Source organism: Pogonomyrmex barbatus, unplaced genomic scaffold, assembly GCF_055798465.1.
Source record: "Pogonomyrmex barbatus isolate J1 unplaced genomic scaffold, ASM5579846v1 scaffold3, whole genome shotgun sequence".
Lineage (NCBI taxonomy): Eukaryota > Metazoa > Arthropoda > Insecta > Hymenoptera > Formicidae > Pogonomyrmex > Pogonomyrmex barbatus.
The window spans coordinates 16,604,773-16,622,479 of record NW_028297127.1 but is presented as its reverse complement, the minus strand read 5'-3'; the positions used below and the strand labels follow the sequence as shown (position 1 = coordinate 16,622,479).

The 17,707-nt window shown below is 34.9% G+C and overlaps 1 protein-coding gene and 1 long non-coding RNA gene across 4 annotated transcripts in view; one reads left to right on the top strand and one right to left on the bottom strand.

The window, feature by feature from the left end:
* nolo (ADAMTS-like no long nerve cord) overlaps window positions 1-17,707 on the top strand; it is a 180,044-nt gene that overhangs the window by 74,031 nt on the left and 88,306 nt on the right. The window lies entirely within an intron of this gene.
* LOC105429537 (uncharacterized) lies at window positions 1,505-10,091 on the bottom strand. Its single transcript, XR_968104.3, has 4 exons — window positions 8,513-10,091; window positions 6,323-6,586; window positions 3,221-4,168; window positions 1,505-2,294 (listed from the first exon to the last, which is right to left on the bottom strand). It is a non-coding gene; the product is annotated as an uncharacterized LOC105429537 (long non-coding RNA).

Here is a 17,707-nt window from a genome sequence, read left to right as displayed (position 1 = left end):
ATCAGATCAGTTCAATTATCAGCATTATCGATAGAGAATACGTGTACATCGAATTCCTTCCTAATTTATTCACCTAACTACTTGGCACCGCGTACATAGGGCTTAATCTAATCAGGCGCCGTCCTCATCCATGCCGTCGTTCGTGCTGATCGAACTGACGCACACACCCACTTGCCATCGTATGTGAATGGTTCGTCCACGATTTCAATCTAGCCGCTCGTGCTACCGTTCTTGGGATATCGAACAGGAAGGAAAAACGAAGAGGTGGATAGAGGAGAATGAAAAGACGAAAGAAAATGCGCATGCACGCCACTCTGCATAGGAACGTCTAAATTCCTTGGACCGCACGTGCTTGGAAAAAGTCAAATGGCGGAATTAACAAAATCTTATCTTTTTACAAATTGATAAAATATATTACAACATATGCATGTATAAGTTGCAAAGATTACCTTACTTTTTTTCTCTAATTTTTTATATTATAAAGTTTATTTAAAAAATTAATAAGAATATTTTAGAGTATTCGTTCTAAAACATAGATCTTCAAAAATAATAAATAATACCTATATTTATATTTTTAAATATATATTTATTAATTCTTTTAAAAAAATTCAAACATAGCAGTAGTAAAAATTAGTTAATAAAATATAATTATTTTTATTATGATTTTCTAGATAGAAATTAAATAAATTTTACATAGAATATTTTTTCCAACTCTAACAAATATTTCTTCTTGCTGTATTAAGCGTGGTTGTTTGCATTTACATTTACATCCGGCAAATGAGAGCGGAAATCCTAATCGCAAGTCCCTACACCCTTTGAACTCGTTAACTTGCCCCTTTAAACATTCCATTCCGTTGCGAACGAGAGCGACGGCGAGAAATTCCAACTCGTGGAATTTTATTTGCTACCATAAGCTACCATGTACCAAGTCAGAATATTCATTCGAGCAGCAGTATTTAATTCGAGTACAGAGACATAGACATCCTACACACCATAAGCCCCAAAGATATAATATTCAACATCATCAACCCACGCGACACTGGTCGTGAAGCATGCTTTCACTATTTTTGGTGTTCATATTCGTAAAAAAAAATGTTGAATTTTTTTTTTGAAGTTGTTCAAAATTTTTCTGAAATAACTCTTTTTTAATCACCATTAAATTATCTATTGTTTGCAATGGAAGATCATGGAAAGGATATTTATAAAATAAATAATTAATATTGATATGCATGCTCTTATATTATGGATGGACGACTGTGAGGCAAACTTCTAAAGATAACGAAATAGCTCGTTTTCGGGAATGGCATTTAAATGTCCTCATTTCCAAAAGTCTTTTTCTCTTGGTCCGACGTAATTTTGAACATTTGCGAAGCTTATTCTCTCCTTTTATCTGCCTATTCAGCAGTTTTATTTTTTCCAATACTTCTTTTTCTATTTTATGTACTTATTAGTTTTCTATTTTTCTTGGAATATTTCATTTATTTTTCATGGATATAGTACAAAATTAAGCAATAGAATTATTTATTTCTTTATTGTTATAAACATAACATTTATATTTATTACAAAAACTGTAAAGAGATATTGATATATTGTATCTATTTAATTTGTAACCTATAACATAAAATAACGTACCTATTACAAAAATTATAAAAAGATATTGATGTATTGTATCTATTTATTTAATGACAAAATGAAACTGTTGATTTTTTTATTAGTTTTATTCTTAAAGTAGACATTCAAAAATTTTACAAATTATATTGGAATTTTTCGATACTAATAATGCGATTTTCCATATATCACATAATGTTTTTCTGAATGATACAATGAATGCAGTCTATCATATGTCTATATTTCACGATAACGGCCTTATCCGTGATTCGTGATGCATATTATCACAACAGCTTGTAGTTAGCTCATAGGGGCAGACGAGCATGGATAAATCAAGATACCTATCTAGCTAATCATGAGTAGTGCTTAGCTTGACTACGTGGGACGTTCTCTGCTAGCTCGCCACTTTTGCTTAGAACCAATTCAATCCGTTTCAAACAGGAAGATCGTATAAGAGAGACAGAGAAAAGGAGAGACAGAGAGAGAGAGAGAGAGAGAGAGAGAGAGAGAGAGAGAGAGAGAGAGAGAGAGAGAAAGAGAGGAGGAGGGGGGAGAGGCAAGGTTAGAGAGAGGAAGACAGGGAGAGAAAGAGACCGATCTGATCGAATAGAGATTGCCGACCCTTCGTTTATGTTACTCTTTCAACGTTTTGTTGGACCAACTAACGCTCCGATCGACTCGAGATTCTGAAATCATATGAACGCACGTGTCGAAAAAAAATTCAGAAGAGAGAATTTGATCGATGAGAATGAACTTGAGATAGAAATAGAAATGAACACATTTGTAACAAAAGTCTCATTGTGTTACAAAACTGCTGAGTAAATGTGAAATTAATTAATTCCAGCAGTTCAGACATTCAATTTACAGTTAATAGTCATTTAACAAATCGACACAGATCGATTCCCCGCTGTTTCAAATTTAAATTCGTTGCTGCGCAATAATATATTAAAATCTTAATTTTTTTATTGCTTTATGCGGCACATGAAATTCTGCATGCCAAAGAATACAGCATAGACAATATAGATTAAAAATTTATTTATTATACACATTTAAAAATATGAAACTGTTAAATCATCAAATATATATGTCAGAGCTGATGTATATTATTAGCAAAGTTGAGAATTTTTAATATAATCAAAAGTTGTCATTTATCATTTGATATTTTTTTCATTCGATGTTTTCGATTTGTTTTCTTTTTTTTTTATTTTTTTTTATTATATAAAATACGAAATAAAAATTTTAATCATCCGACAAGTCGATCGATTTTATCTATAAGTATATCTTCGACGATATTACGATAGTAAAATTAGAATAATAAGATTAGAATAATAAAGTAGATATAGAATAATATAATTTTTTATATGGCAGTGATAATGAGTTTACGAGGATTATTATAATATTGTTTAATTTTATACCTCCAATACTTACATATATTTAATAATAATGTAATAAATTGTTAAAAAATTATTATTACTAGAATTTATTAGTTCTACTAACAAAAATTTATTATATTATATTTTATATTTTATTATATTATATTTATTTATCTAAAGATCCGAATTACTCTATTAATTCTACAGAATATTTATTGTTTAGCGATACTCGTACTCACTATATACGTTCTTACGTGTCCACCATTTCTGCATGCAACATCTGCTCGCCGTTCTCGAAACGTGCTCCTTTTATATGCTTTGAAAAGGATGTTAATCGTGGCCCGAAACCGGAGCCGCGTGTAATTGAATTGCAGAAGGGGTCAAGCGCGACAAACCGTCGGTGAATGGACCCCTGGAAACTAGACAATTCCCCTCCATGTAAAAGAAATTCGAGGAGCTCGCGATATTCTGTATATGCAGGTGCAACAATACGCCTGTACGTGCGTTCCTCAAATAAGGTCCTTAATATGTGCTTCAACATCCGGGAGATATGAGCAAATTTAACATATATTTTGCGACAATTCCATGTTGTTTTAAGCGTTTTATATTTAAAACTGAACTGTACACAGTTAAATAATTAACGATTCATTTTATTGAAATTTACACAAATAAGGACAATAAAAACAGATAGAATTATTGTCTAATATTTTTTGTGTAGGCATAATAATATGAATAAATTATTATCTGTTTTTTAATTAATATATATTTCTTTTTGTTATTTAGTAAATTAGATTATATTCGATTTTTGAACAATTATAATGATCTTTTGAAAGTTATACGACTATAAATCACTTTTAATCAATATTTCGTTTCGAACAGATCGCAATTTCTCACCTAAAGAAACAAAAAAACTGACAAAATTCACTTTTGCCAAAACTTTGCCAAACTCGATTTTAACGTGCGCTAGTTTTACCGGAGCGTGAAGGAAGAAACGAATTTACTATCGTCTTTGCATATACACCCTCGCCGAGGCTTTCTTGGAAAAGGCCAGCTCATCTCACCAGATTTCCCTGATGTCTTTTCCTCTTCACCGCTTACCATTCCGACTTCATTCAACGGTGATGGAGTCGTTCAAAGGTTTCCACGGTAACTGAAGATTCTTGAAGACACTACGAGATTGTGTATAACTACAAAAAAAAAAACATTGAATAAAATTTTCAAAATTGTTTCACGTTGTAAGGGAGAAATATGAGTACTACTTGAAATGAGTACTACTTTTAGATTAAGTAATTATTTATTTACTCTGTGTACATTCTAGATGAATACGTCGTCCATATTATTATTATTATGCCTACAAAAAATTGTTTCCCTACAAATAATACTTGTGCGTCATAAATATCCAATCAAAATTATATTGATTAGATTTTTACACTGTAATTGTATCACAATCTCTTTTAAGGCATCTCGATTTTTATCGTTTTAGAAAAAGCGTTAAAATTTGAAACGCGTTACAATCTAAACGCTACAAGATAAACTTTTTGAATGATGCGTTTTTACGACAAGATCTCGATGTGTTACAACATTTTGTCGTTGTGAGCGAGCAGGCTAGTAATGGTAGTAGCACCCACGATTTTTACGAGTGGTCGGACATTGTCTCGGCGGATTTACACGAAATCGATAAAAATATAGAACGTCTACGGCCGAGACGAGTCGAGTAGCTACCGACTTTTGTGGCACGAGAAGAGTACTGCCTTCCTATTATTCCTCGTACGATGCACGTGCTCCCACGGTTATCCGCTTCGGTTGTGCATATGTGCACATGTGTGTACACACAGCCGTCTGTCTGAGAGTACACACCGGCGCAGTTATCAATGCGAGATTATGCATATAGACCGGGCGTCATGATTATTGCGATAGGATATGCTCGCTGAATGCGAATCTGCAGTCGACTCCTCCGTAGATAGGTAGATATAACTTTCCGATTAATGCAGGACAGTTTCCGCTGATTAAAAGCACTGACGTTTGTTTTCATTTAGTAGAAATATTGCGGCCAGGGAATCGTGATTTTAACGACAGTCCAGATAATTACAATCTTGCAATGTGTACTGAACAAATTGTGAATTTTTCAATGATTATCTCATTTTGTTCTACGTTCCACGTGAGTCGTTACGTATGTAAAACTGTTATACATAAATTCTATCGTGAACATCCTTTATACAGGGTAAGATATATTTGCTTCCATCGCTCAGATTTGCCGTTAGCTTGCAAGTCATTAGCAAGGTGTTCAGTGCGTTTACGATCGACAACATCTTCACTTCAGGATAATTGTGTTCGCATTGCTATCATTATCGAAAGTCATAAAGTGACAATTACGACGCGTCGTAATGTGCATTTACGAAAGGGCGGTACGATTATGGGAGTTGCGAACGATCATTTTGACTTATCGTTCAACCATCATTTCAGCCACCAAACCTACCTTGCGCATATCCATATAAATATGGCGAATCCGTGGATACGTCAATATAGCTTGGAAAACTCGCGTCGCGCAGCATTTGCCTGATTGGGCGAATTGGTTCGTATTATATCCTTCGTGAATTTGCTATCGCGATTGCTCGAAACTTCCTCCTTTTCCCGTCCTCCCATTCCACTTGCACGCGTAATGCGTCTCGACACACACACACACACACACACACACACACACACACACACACACACACACACACACACACACACACACAAACACTCACACACACAAACACGTACACACACATGTGTACAGGATGCTCCAAAACCGATGAATATTTTCTGAATACAGATTTCGCTATAAATTTAAAGCTGAATTTTTTGTTAGTCAGAATTTTTAGCAGATATTGCTTATTTCAGAATTTTTCATTTTTAACATAGGGGAAATATTCTTATATATAATAATCTTAAATTATAAATATATTATAAATACATAAATAAATTTCTGCATAATTGAGATTTAAATTATAAATTTTGATGGAAGTAAAAATAGATGAATCTGGTTAGAAAAAAGATTTATGATTTATTTATAGTGAATTAGCTCATTTTTTTATTTTCTATTTTAGATGTTCCTTCTGATTGCGATGCTCAACATTTTTCCCAGTTCGTTTTCTGACTTTTGTGATTGAAAAGATACGTTTGACGATTTCGAAACGACCTGTATGGGACCGAAATTCGCTTGACGGCGAGTATCAAGCAACGACGCGCGAGCAAATACGCGAAAGGAATCCGTATTTCACCTCGATTTCTTAAAAATTATATTCAGCCCAATTTTCCGGAATTGCTGTCTTTCCCGTCGGCATACTTGCTCTACTTACTTGGACCAGATGGCGCATCTTGGTGAACGAAACGATTCGGGAGCTTTCGGGATTCCAGGCGCCTCTCGCTATCGTCCTCGTCGTTGCTGTCGTTTCTGTCGATTCTATCCAGACCGGAAATGTGCAGGATGGGGAAACGGTTGTCCTACGTGAACGATTTCCCAAATGCATGTATGGGTTAATTTACGGCAGCCTTCGACTGCTCTTCGGAGATTTTCGCCGAGATCTTCCACGTGAATGCAAACGATTACGGAAATACGATTACTGCAAATCGTATAAGATGTGATGTAATCTTGCTTTCTGTCTCTTCCATGCTGATATAATCTGTCATTTTCTACTATTTTTGGAAGCTTTCTCGCGATTGCTCTATTTTCGAATGCCGTACAACTTATTCTATTTTATTAAATTATCTATTTTATTAAATTATTGCATATAAAAAGTAGCATATATATATTTAACTTGCTGTTTCAGTCATAAGTTGAAAATAGAAGTCATCGCGTTTGCTTCACACAGACGTAAAAAGTATCTTTTTTCAGATTTTTTTGCATTATTTTTTTGCGTAAAGTATTTTTTTGTATTCGTATAAAGCCAAATTTAATTATTTTCTCTCTTAGAAATAAATGCAATCTCATAAGATAGTGATTTTATTTATAAGCGTAACAATGTTGCTCGACTATTCTTTGTTTCCTATTCTCGAACTATTATTTTAATTCCTATTTTTACTATACACATACGTAGCACTTGTTAAGACATATTAACTTCTCTTGATACAATATTATGCTCAGATCTGTCTTGCTGCAAATATTAAATTTTTTACCAGATATATATTTGTATATATATTTTCTTAGAAAAAATTTTATTTCTGATTAGATTGTTAATGAAATCGGATTTATTTACTCCAACGAGTTGCTTATAAAAAACCGACACTGGATGAGAAAGCGGGAAATCAAGGCAAAACCTCGACTGCAGCAAATCTCATTATAGCTGGCACGGTTTCAAGTAGTATTTCTGATAAGATACATGACGACGAGTAAATCCATGAAGTGTATTTATTGTTCTTTCTCTTTCTTCTTCATTCTATATTAGTTATGACTAAACGGTATCCAAAAATTTTTTGCTAAATATTTTTTCTTCACGACTACGATGAGAAAAGTGTAATTCTTAATTCAGGTCAAAGATGAGCTAGCAGAATTTAACCTTCTACGAAGTTTAGATTTGATTGTTCCTGTAAGTCCTCAGTAGCGTGCGTTACGTAAGAATTTTAATTTATGTTTCCTTTTAAATCATATCCGTTTCGTCAGATAAATACAATTTTTATTCAATCTCTGCTAATGATAATCGTAAAACGGAATAATGTTTAATCAGCTCCCGGTGGCGGCACCGAACTGGTTACCGCTAATTACTAATTCACACAGAGTAATGCGACGTATAAACATAATATCATGCGAAATTATTATAAATGAGTTATATAACGAGACGTCGATATGTGCTATCATCCGCGTGACCCGATTTCCGCGCGTTAATATTTTGCGCGCGCGAATACTCGCTTTCCCGAAACATAAATACGTAATGCGCTTTCGAGAGTACGGGATATATCTCTGCATTTGCAAACGTTAAATCATCCCCATCAACGCGACACTGTTATATGTACTGCAAAAAAAAAACATCTTACTCACTCACCTGAGCGCTCAACAAATTACGGACAATAATGTGTAGCATACAGAAAGAACAATTCTGATCTATTTGAATAATTTAAAAATTGGACACAGATCTGAAAATAGTTTTATCGGACTATTAAAATTATTGTGTAGCACGTTAAAATTAATTGCTAGAATATCATAAAACTTTACAATATTACCATCATGCATAAGCAATTCTGTGTAATAATTTTGATTCTCTCAACAAAATTATTTTTAGACTTGTATTTAGCCAAATTTTTAGATTTTTCAACAAAACTCTGTGTGTATTCAATGCGCGTAGTTACTTTTCTTTTTTCTCAAACAAGAAATGAATATTACTTGTAAAAATTAAACGTCCGAAATTTATGGGCATAGATATAAATATATCTTATATTTCTTTCTCAAAGATAGCTTTGTAATGACGACCGTATTCAATCAATGCAAAATTTCTTTTAATTCTCCGAAGGCGCAGGCAAAACAAGACTAAAATATTGATGGATCGGAGACTCACTTATTGCGGAATTTATGTAGAGCCGAACATGTACTCGTTATTACGGATCAATCGGCATTTGCACGCTCTTCCACCGTGATTTCCGGTCGTGGATCAATGTAAGATTAATCCTGTCGTCGGATGATTTCTCGTTCGGATTAATGTATCAAATTCTTCGAGCTGCGGAGACTTTCAAACGACCGAAGTATTTTTCGAGTACGATGATTGGAGACTTATAAGCCTCACAACGATGCATCAAAGAAGATATCATTATGTAAAATCGACTGCTGTCGACGACTAATCCTAATGTATTAAACAGAAAGTTGCCGATTAGCAGTCAACGTTGAGGTTTATACGATGCGTAGAAGAAAGATTGACCTCTTTGATAAGCTCATGAAGTGTCATCGGTCGAGATTTGCATTATGCATTTCGTATATGCACAATGTTCGTCATTCGGATAAATGACATAACGGTGTCGCTCGTTCCAAAGCTCGTGGAATTATTCGCGTCACCGTTACTCTTCTGTTGCGGCACGTAACTTTTTTATCGACGCCATTATTTTTGGCGAGCGAGATAAAGTGGAATTGTATATACGCGCACGTAACCCTTGTAAATTCGACAAATGCGATAAATGTATGGAATATTGACGTCGCGTTGATCATATGGCATTAGTAGAAATACTACCGAATAGCTGCGAGTGAATGGTTAAAGTTTCGGCTCTCATATAAAAACGGCCAATTGAAAGTTTAATATTGATCGACGTGTGACCCGTTTTCTAACTTACATTATATTCCATCGGTCGAGATAAGTGATTATAATATTTATAATCGATATTTCGAGACAAAAATTATATCAGTAGGATTATCCATTTAATTTTTGTTATTGCAACGCTATTTCCAGCGGACAGGACAAAGTAGAAAACCGGGAGCTTCATATAATGCTGAAGATACAACGAATGTAGAATAACAATGCAACGTTTATAAAAATATTGTTGCATATTTTAAGGCAAAATAATAAAATGACGATATTTATACAGAATCGTTGCGCTTTAATTTTTGGTGTTGATCAATGTGTGGTGTATTTTAATTCAGAAATTTGTACGTATTTGCAAGGAAAACGCGGTACATATGTGATATCTTGCATATTTAGCAATGACAATATCATAGTAAATAGAATTATGGATTAATTAAATAAACGTGAGCAGTTATTGGATATATATTGAACTGTGCGATTCAATTAAAAGCTAAAAAATTACTCAAAAATGCAAAAATTTGTTTTCATCGCACCGGTTACACAATATTACTATTTTTGCGTACTTTATGTTCTTATATATGTGCTTTGTGTGTTTCAACAAGAAAGTTGCAAACCATTCCTGCATTTGACGTTACACGAAATATCATCTAAATTAAAATATTCAATTTAATGACTTTTCTATCTTGTGAAGCTCTTATATTTGGCACACACACACACACACACACACACACACACACACACACACACACACACACACACACACACACACACACACACACACACACACACACACACACACACACACACACACACACACACACACACACACACACACACACACACACACACACACACACACACACACACACACACACACACACACACACACACACACACACACACACACACACACACACACACACACACACACACACACACACACACACACACACACACACACACACACACACACACACACACACACACACACACACACACACACACACACACACACACACACACGTATATATATTTTTTATAATATTAATAGTGAAATGAATATATGAAATGGAAAAATGTTTAAACATTAAAAACACATATCTACCATTAAATTTTATTAAAATTTTAAATAATGAAAACATACGCTCGTAACAAGTAATTTTGAAAAGGAAAAAAACATATAATGATAATTTTTTTGGCTAAAGTAAACATGATTACTTAATAGAAATTATATGAAATTTGATATAAAAAAATATTGTATGAACGAAATTATCGAATGTATCATAATTTTTTTTGTCCACAGCGTAATGTCGATTTGTCTATTTCGAAGTTTTGTGGCCAGCTGCGTCAGCGCGTTTTGGGACGGTGTGTACTATAAATCAATAAATCGATTTTTCAACACGATGAAACCGTGTAGAGACAAAATGAAGCTATCGAATCAATCGGTTAACAACTAAAAATAAAACTAGAAATAAATAATATAGTTGCGAGAACATTTAATATACTGAAACTTTAATACAAAACATTTTCAAACTGTTAGAAACGAGTTACAATGTTTTTGTTATTAAATTTTCGTGTATCTTGTAGAATAATTACTTTATCGAAAATCGATTAAATTTGATTAATGCTACGGTATGTTCTTGTATAATTAACCGTTTATGCCTTCGTTCGTATATAACTATTAATCTTTAAAAAAACTGACATAGGTTATCTGAACCATTAATATAAATATTGTCAGTATAAAGTGCACACTGTAAACATTATATTAATTTTAGCAATTTAAGCATATAAATCTATAAATATATGTCTATAAATATACAAATTGATTTACTATAAATACTTTTTACGCTTTGATGGTTACTTAATTTGAAATATAATTAATGATTTAAAAGATTCAAAGGTTACGAGCTTAGCCACCGACAAGCTCCGGCAAGATTTTTGCAAACTAAAAATGTACTTCAAAAATGAATCTATCAAGAAATTACAAGCTATTTATATATTCAAGCAGCCAAAAAAATGGATATAATTAATTAACAGAGCTAGCTTCAGATATTTTGAAGAGAACGACGTTTTATCGAGTAACATGCTGCGGGAATGGGAGATAGAAAACTTTCAGCTTTTAAGAGGCTTTATACATGCACCACCTACGAGGGTTTTGTGAAAGGTAGATTCCAGAATCTTCGAGATCGTTAAGACTTTCGACGAGGCTATATAACGCCCGGCTGCTCTTATCGAGAACTTTGCGAAGAAAAATAAAAAAAGAAAGTGCAGAACAGTTGCTACAGTTGTGAGATTCTCTACAGAAGATTTTTTATGGTGAAGTGATTATTGCTGCGCGTGGGCCACATTTTTTCCAGATTTTTTTTTAATTTTAACCACGATTATACCAAACAAAACATTGAACTTCTGGAATCCAGCTTTGAAAATAATATTAGTGTTTGTATGTGTATGTAGAGCAGAAATGGAATGCTGAAATAATCCCACTGACAATTCTGTATATGCGTGTTTTTATTTTTAAAATGCTAAAATGTTAGAAATCTTTTATCGATTAGTTATCGACAAACGTGCAAAATAACCATTAATTATTGTTTCAAACATTACTTAACAAGAAAATAGATATTTACAATAAATTCGATTTTTCCTCTAAATAAGAAAATACAAAATTATATTAAAAAATTAGTATTTACGTCAATATGATTATAAAAAGATGTGCAGAAAAACGAATCACTCATGCATAATTCAATTTGATAAAACTAATGTTTGTTTTAGATTTTGTCTAATTGAGTTCATATTCTCGCATATTTTTCAATCCTTCGACGATCGATACTCAATTAAAATGTTCTCCTAATCTCATAAATGTATCCCACAGTATCGACAGGCGTGCAGATGTAATTACGCCATGTCGAAACAAGCGATCCAAGCGAGAATAAAGTGTTCTAACTTTTTCAGAATCGTGCCTGCGATTAATGTAGATCTAAATTAATAAATCTTAAGCTTCAACTCGCCGACAGGAAATATTATAAAACAATTTAAACTTCTATTTTAATTTGTGAATATTTTTAATTCGTAAATTTAGACTGACGTATAAAGTAAAGAAAAAGCAAATTAGATTTTAGAATAAAAAGCCGCCCCTATTTGTATTAATTTATTTGGCTGCGTTATATCGCATTGAGTTAGTGCTGAAATTCTGAGAAATTATTATGAACTTTCAGGCTTCAGGAAAGCCGTAATTTATTCTCGATTACGATGCGATTGTGGGGATGCCTTCACCACCGATTTATACAGAGAGAATTATCCACAATGACGCTCACAGGTGGGCTATCTCGTATATGATGCATTCACAAATAGTATAGCACGTATGTCTACATCGCTCGACGCGTGTACACGTGTGTTCGCCGGTTCCCGAAGGAGGCGTTAACGCAATCCACACAGTCCCGATCTTCCGTAAACGTGCGATACTGTCGAGGCGATATCCTCGAATGCAATTTCAACTATTAGTATAACTTAATGCCGCTATGCGACGGAATGTATGAAATAATGCGGCGGAACAGTAATACGTGCTTGATATGGATATTGCACTAATATGAGTTGATATATGGAAATGATATGGAAGTATAATGACAAAGGAGAGGCAAATTGGTAGTGAGAGCTAAGAATATTTTATTAATAAAGGATTCGAAAATCAGGAAATACATAAAGTGTTATCTATCTTGCCAAGCAGACTTCAACTAAATATTAATTTTAGGCTTGGCTTTATAAAGAGACAATTAATGTTGAGTGTTAAGAATATAAAAGAATATAAAAGGAATGGTGTCCTATCAGATCTTTTATAAGGAAAAATCGACTCCAAATTGGTCAAAGGGTCCGTGGATGAAAGAAAGAGAGAGACCCCCAGAGCAGCCTGTATATCCTCAATGAATCACCTCTTAGTCTCAATTTCCCGTCATTCAACGTTCCCGTAGCCTCTCGCCCCGGCCCAATTAGATTGAGATCACTTCGTCAAGAATCGCGCGACTTTCCCGGTGCTATGTCGAGCGCGCTCCGATCAAGATCGTCGGCCGGTGAACCCGTTCGTGCGAATATCTCACTATTCGCAAAATCCGTTACATGGACGGTTAACCGGGTCGAAGGAAGTCAATTGCGTGTAATCGACCCGCGCCAAGGCACCAAATCATCGCCGGGGTTCGCCACGGGTTCGCCGCGGGGAAGAAAGAAAAGAGAAATCAGATCGAGGCGGGGAAAAAAAACCAACTGCAGCGAGTTCTAATAACGCGAGACGAGGTTGAGGTAGATGAATAGACAAGGATACTCCGGGGAGAGGCGTGGGTCGTCGTCGCTATCGTACTCTCGAATCGGAAACCAATTTGAAAGCAATACCGCGCTCATCGCCACGGCTTATCTGATGAAGGGGGTTTGAACAAAATGCTCTTGGATCCGGCCCCGATGATTCCGGTTGGGCCTACCTGACGACTTAAGCGACTTTAACGCCTCTCGGTATTTAAATCGGTTTCTTCTCTCCGACGAACCGTTCCGTGATTCTCATCGCGATTCGCTCGTTAGAATTCACAGATGTAGAATCGTACTGTTGACGCCAATATCTCGAAGTGACGAAATCTTCGTTTCTTCTTCGAAGAGAAAGTTTTATTTACAAGGGATACTCGATGCGATAAATTATTTTCTTTTTAGGGAAAAAAAGGAGTAGGATTATTTTCTTCAAAAGATAATTGCGAAAATGTCGACGGTAAATTTGATCTAGACCAGCTTGCGATTTCGTCCGGCGAATTAGGAATGCTTCGGCGAGCGCGGATGTCGAGGTTCACGAACTCCTCGAGACTCGGGATGAAAAGTGACAAACGAGTGGGTTATAAATTCCGAGATCCTCTTTTACCCGCTACAGGTTTACTCGAGGAGTCTTTTTCCACGTACCACGCCCTCGATTCTGCCTCCCAAGAAGTTGTAAACGAAGGACGCAACGTCGTGCCCACGCAGTCGTACAAGTCGACTTCACACCGAGAGAATCGTCAATAAATTTGTGAAAAACAAGGTGGCATTCCACTCGCCATGGTGAAACTGAACAAGGGAAGAAGAAAGGGGAAAATAGCTTTAGAATTTGCCTAATTGGACAGTGAGATTCTTTTTTTTTTTTTTTATCGAGAAGTAACATCCCCACGAAAAAGCGTATATCGTAAAATTTACGAGTAGTCACTGACCGCTTTATAGATATTAAAAATTTACGACCCTTAAATACGATCCAGACCCTTTGCTCTGTGCGGCTGCAGGCCCGCAGAGTACGCTCCATTATATCCTATTATTAGTAAATCGATCCCATCGAGGGATTTCTGAGCGTCCACATGTATCCTTTACAGACGCATCCCCCTATCTCCTGCGGACTTTTACTTTTTCCTTCGAATCCCGGAGTAATTCAATTTGCGGGGATCTGACGTGATTAAACGGAACACTTTTCTTTTATATTCGCGATCAATTGTAGACATGGAATAGAGATAATTAAAGACGGAGAAAATATCCTTCGAGAAAATGCAACATTCGCGCTATTTTTGATAATCATAAATAGGAAAAAGTAAAAAGTATCTAATCAACCTTATTCAAACATAATGAGTCATTCTTATGCAATCAGGAAATGTTTAGTATCTTCAGAAAACTTTATAAGTTTTATGTCAGAGCACTTTGATATGTATTGACGAATCTGAATGCAATTTTTCACTTTTACTCTTGGTCACGAAGCGTATATTTGCAAGAATGAAGAAAAAAAATTCCTCGATCCCCTAGCGCCAACATGTTTGCGCGGAAATAGCCGACTGACAGGTTGAAGGTTTGAAAAATGCGAGTGGAGGAGCAAATCGACCAGCAAGGAGCGACGAAGACACGGTGTTAGCCAGCCGGTGAAATAATTTACCGCGGAAACCGCGTTTTTCCTTTTTCTTTTTTTTTTTTTATTCTACACGCCACGCCACGTGGAAAAGAAACGTTGTGTCGAAAAGCGAGATGAATGCAATTCGTGCACGTTAAAAAAAACAATCGAAAGAATGCTCTAAAAATTCTAAAATAGAAGATCGTTGATGTTTCCGTCGTATATCGTTGGATCCCGAACAGGTCGAACAAGTCGGAGAGATGGGATCTTATCTTGCGAAGATACTTGTCAACCTCTTCTTGTGGACTGTTTTTCGATCCGTTTAGAATTATCTGTTATTTTTTTAAAGTTAGATTTTTAATTTAAAATTTTTATAAACTTTAATTGTATCATGTACGTTATTTTTTCCATAAATTTAATTAAAGAGTGATCAGTCATTTTTTTTAATCCTTTTAAAAATGTGAATAATAGTAAAAAGCTGATATCAGATAAAAAACAGTTACTGTTCTTATGCCATTTCATTCTCGAACACGAAAAATTTGCATTCATCAAAACATGCTTGCTTCCGTATAAAAACACTGTTAAAAACAGGTTCGTGTCCAATTCCATGAATTGTGATATATGGTTGCCAAAGACTGATTTTCCGTCCTGATTTTTCATTATTATGCTTTGATACCGGACGCTTTTTTCCGGTATTTTTCAAGGAAATTCGGGCTACAAATTTTATTTCGATGCCTGCTCTGCGTACAGTGTTACTCGTTCAACTCTCACTACACTTCCCGCGCACAATATATACTTTCTTTTGATGCCTGGCAAACGAGGGTTTGCCAAACACATCTCCGTCATACGAGCCCGATACGAGCGTCATGAACGTTAACTTCAATATCGAAGTTGTCAGATGCTTCCTCTTCTCCTCCGTATTATGAGGAACGTCGTTACTAGTCATGGCTCACCCCCTCCCCCTCCTACTTTCTAACATTTTTCCATAAAGCTCGGTCGAACGGAACCGCGGCGGTTTCGTGCGGTGCGTGCGGCGGCAAACTATTCGCCGTGCGCGAAATAAATTTTACATCAGCGCGATTCCGAGAACATTGATCCAACATTAAACATATCGAACGCGGCTGCTTCCAGTGGATCCAGACGCTGGAATTGTGCGAAGTTTGACAGTGAACTGACAGCGAGCCTCTACGATGCATTATTCACGTCGATCTAGGTTGCCTGACTGGAAAATTTCCGGATAGTCTGATTGCGATAGCTTGATGGCAAGCTTGATGCTAAGCCGCGGCGTTGAACGACGACGCTAACTATTCCAATCGATTATACGTTTAATTACTCAGTTTTCTGGCAGTTTAACAAACTTCATGTTCTTCAATCACTCGACGGTCAAATAAAAGAAGAAAAAAAAAAAAGACAAAACGACTGACTCGCAGCAAGCAATATATTCAAATTAAAGTTAAAATTGATGAAAATGCTTATAATATTTGAAATATAAAATAAAGTTTACTGTTATCGTAATACTAGAATTAATTGTAGTATTTTCGTCGTTTTGAAAGCGAACTACAAATTCAGTTAAATATGAAGCACAGTACGAAAACGGTGTCTTTTTGGAGAACGAATTGCGAATATCGTATTTGCCGAGAGAAGTTCAATTTCATTTAATGAGGGGGGGGGGTGCTCAGATTTGTAGGGAATCGTGCGAGAAAGTTTCGCACATCGGTTGTAGACGAGAGAAAAACAGTTCTGGGAGGTCCATAGAGATTTTATCGTCTAACTATTGGGCGGTTACAGCACACGAATATCGAGGTAGTTCACTTTATATTAAATTATATGAGACTCGATATATCTGAGTTTTTGGTTAAATAAATTTTTCAAAATGAATATTTTCTAATTGTTCGTACTAATACAATATTTAATATCTTTTTATAATTATTTGTACATGCTTAAATTAAAGTTTATTGAACTTTTCTACAAATATAACAGAATCGTTCTAATTTTGTTTAAGAAATTAATTTTTCAAATGCTAAGAAGATGTTCTTATAATATCTCTTTCAACAAAAAATAAAATTTCTAAAAATATATTATCTTATTTAAAAATCTATAAATTTTTTGTCTTTTTTAACATCTTCTCTCTGCAACGAATTTTATGATCTCTTCTCAGATTTCTTCTTGATATATTGATGAAAATGCCAAAAGTAAAAGCTGCTGTCAATAAAATTGTTAAATATCGGACGAAACAATACAGTCAAAGTAAAGATAGATTCATAAATAATTCAGCAAAATACTCAAATTCTCATGGATTGTGAGTGGTTTGACATATATCGAACATATAACTCTTTAGAAATATTTTATTTACACTTATTTAAATTGCAGTGAAACTGTAAATTTCTCCGTGCTTATTAAATGCGTTGCACTTTATTTTTTAATCGTTTTCTATTTTTATTTTCTATTTTGTTCAAAGCGCGATTTGTTGAAATTCCTCTGAATTAATTTTGCGAGATAGGATAAAACACCGTCGTTATTCTTCCATAATAAAATCTCGTTTACTCTTCGATTAAACGTTTGTGCTACGTTTGATCCGTCCGATACCACTGCTT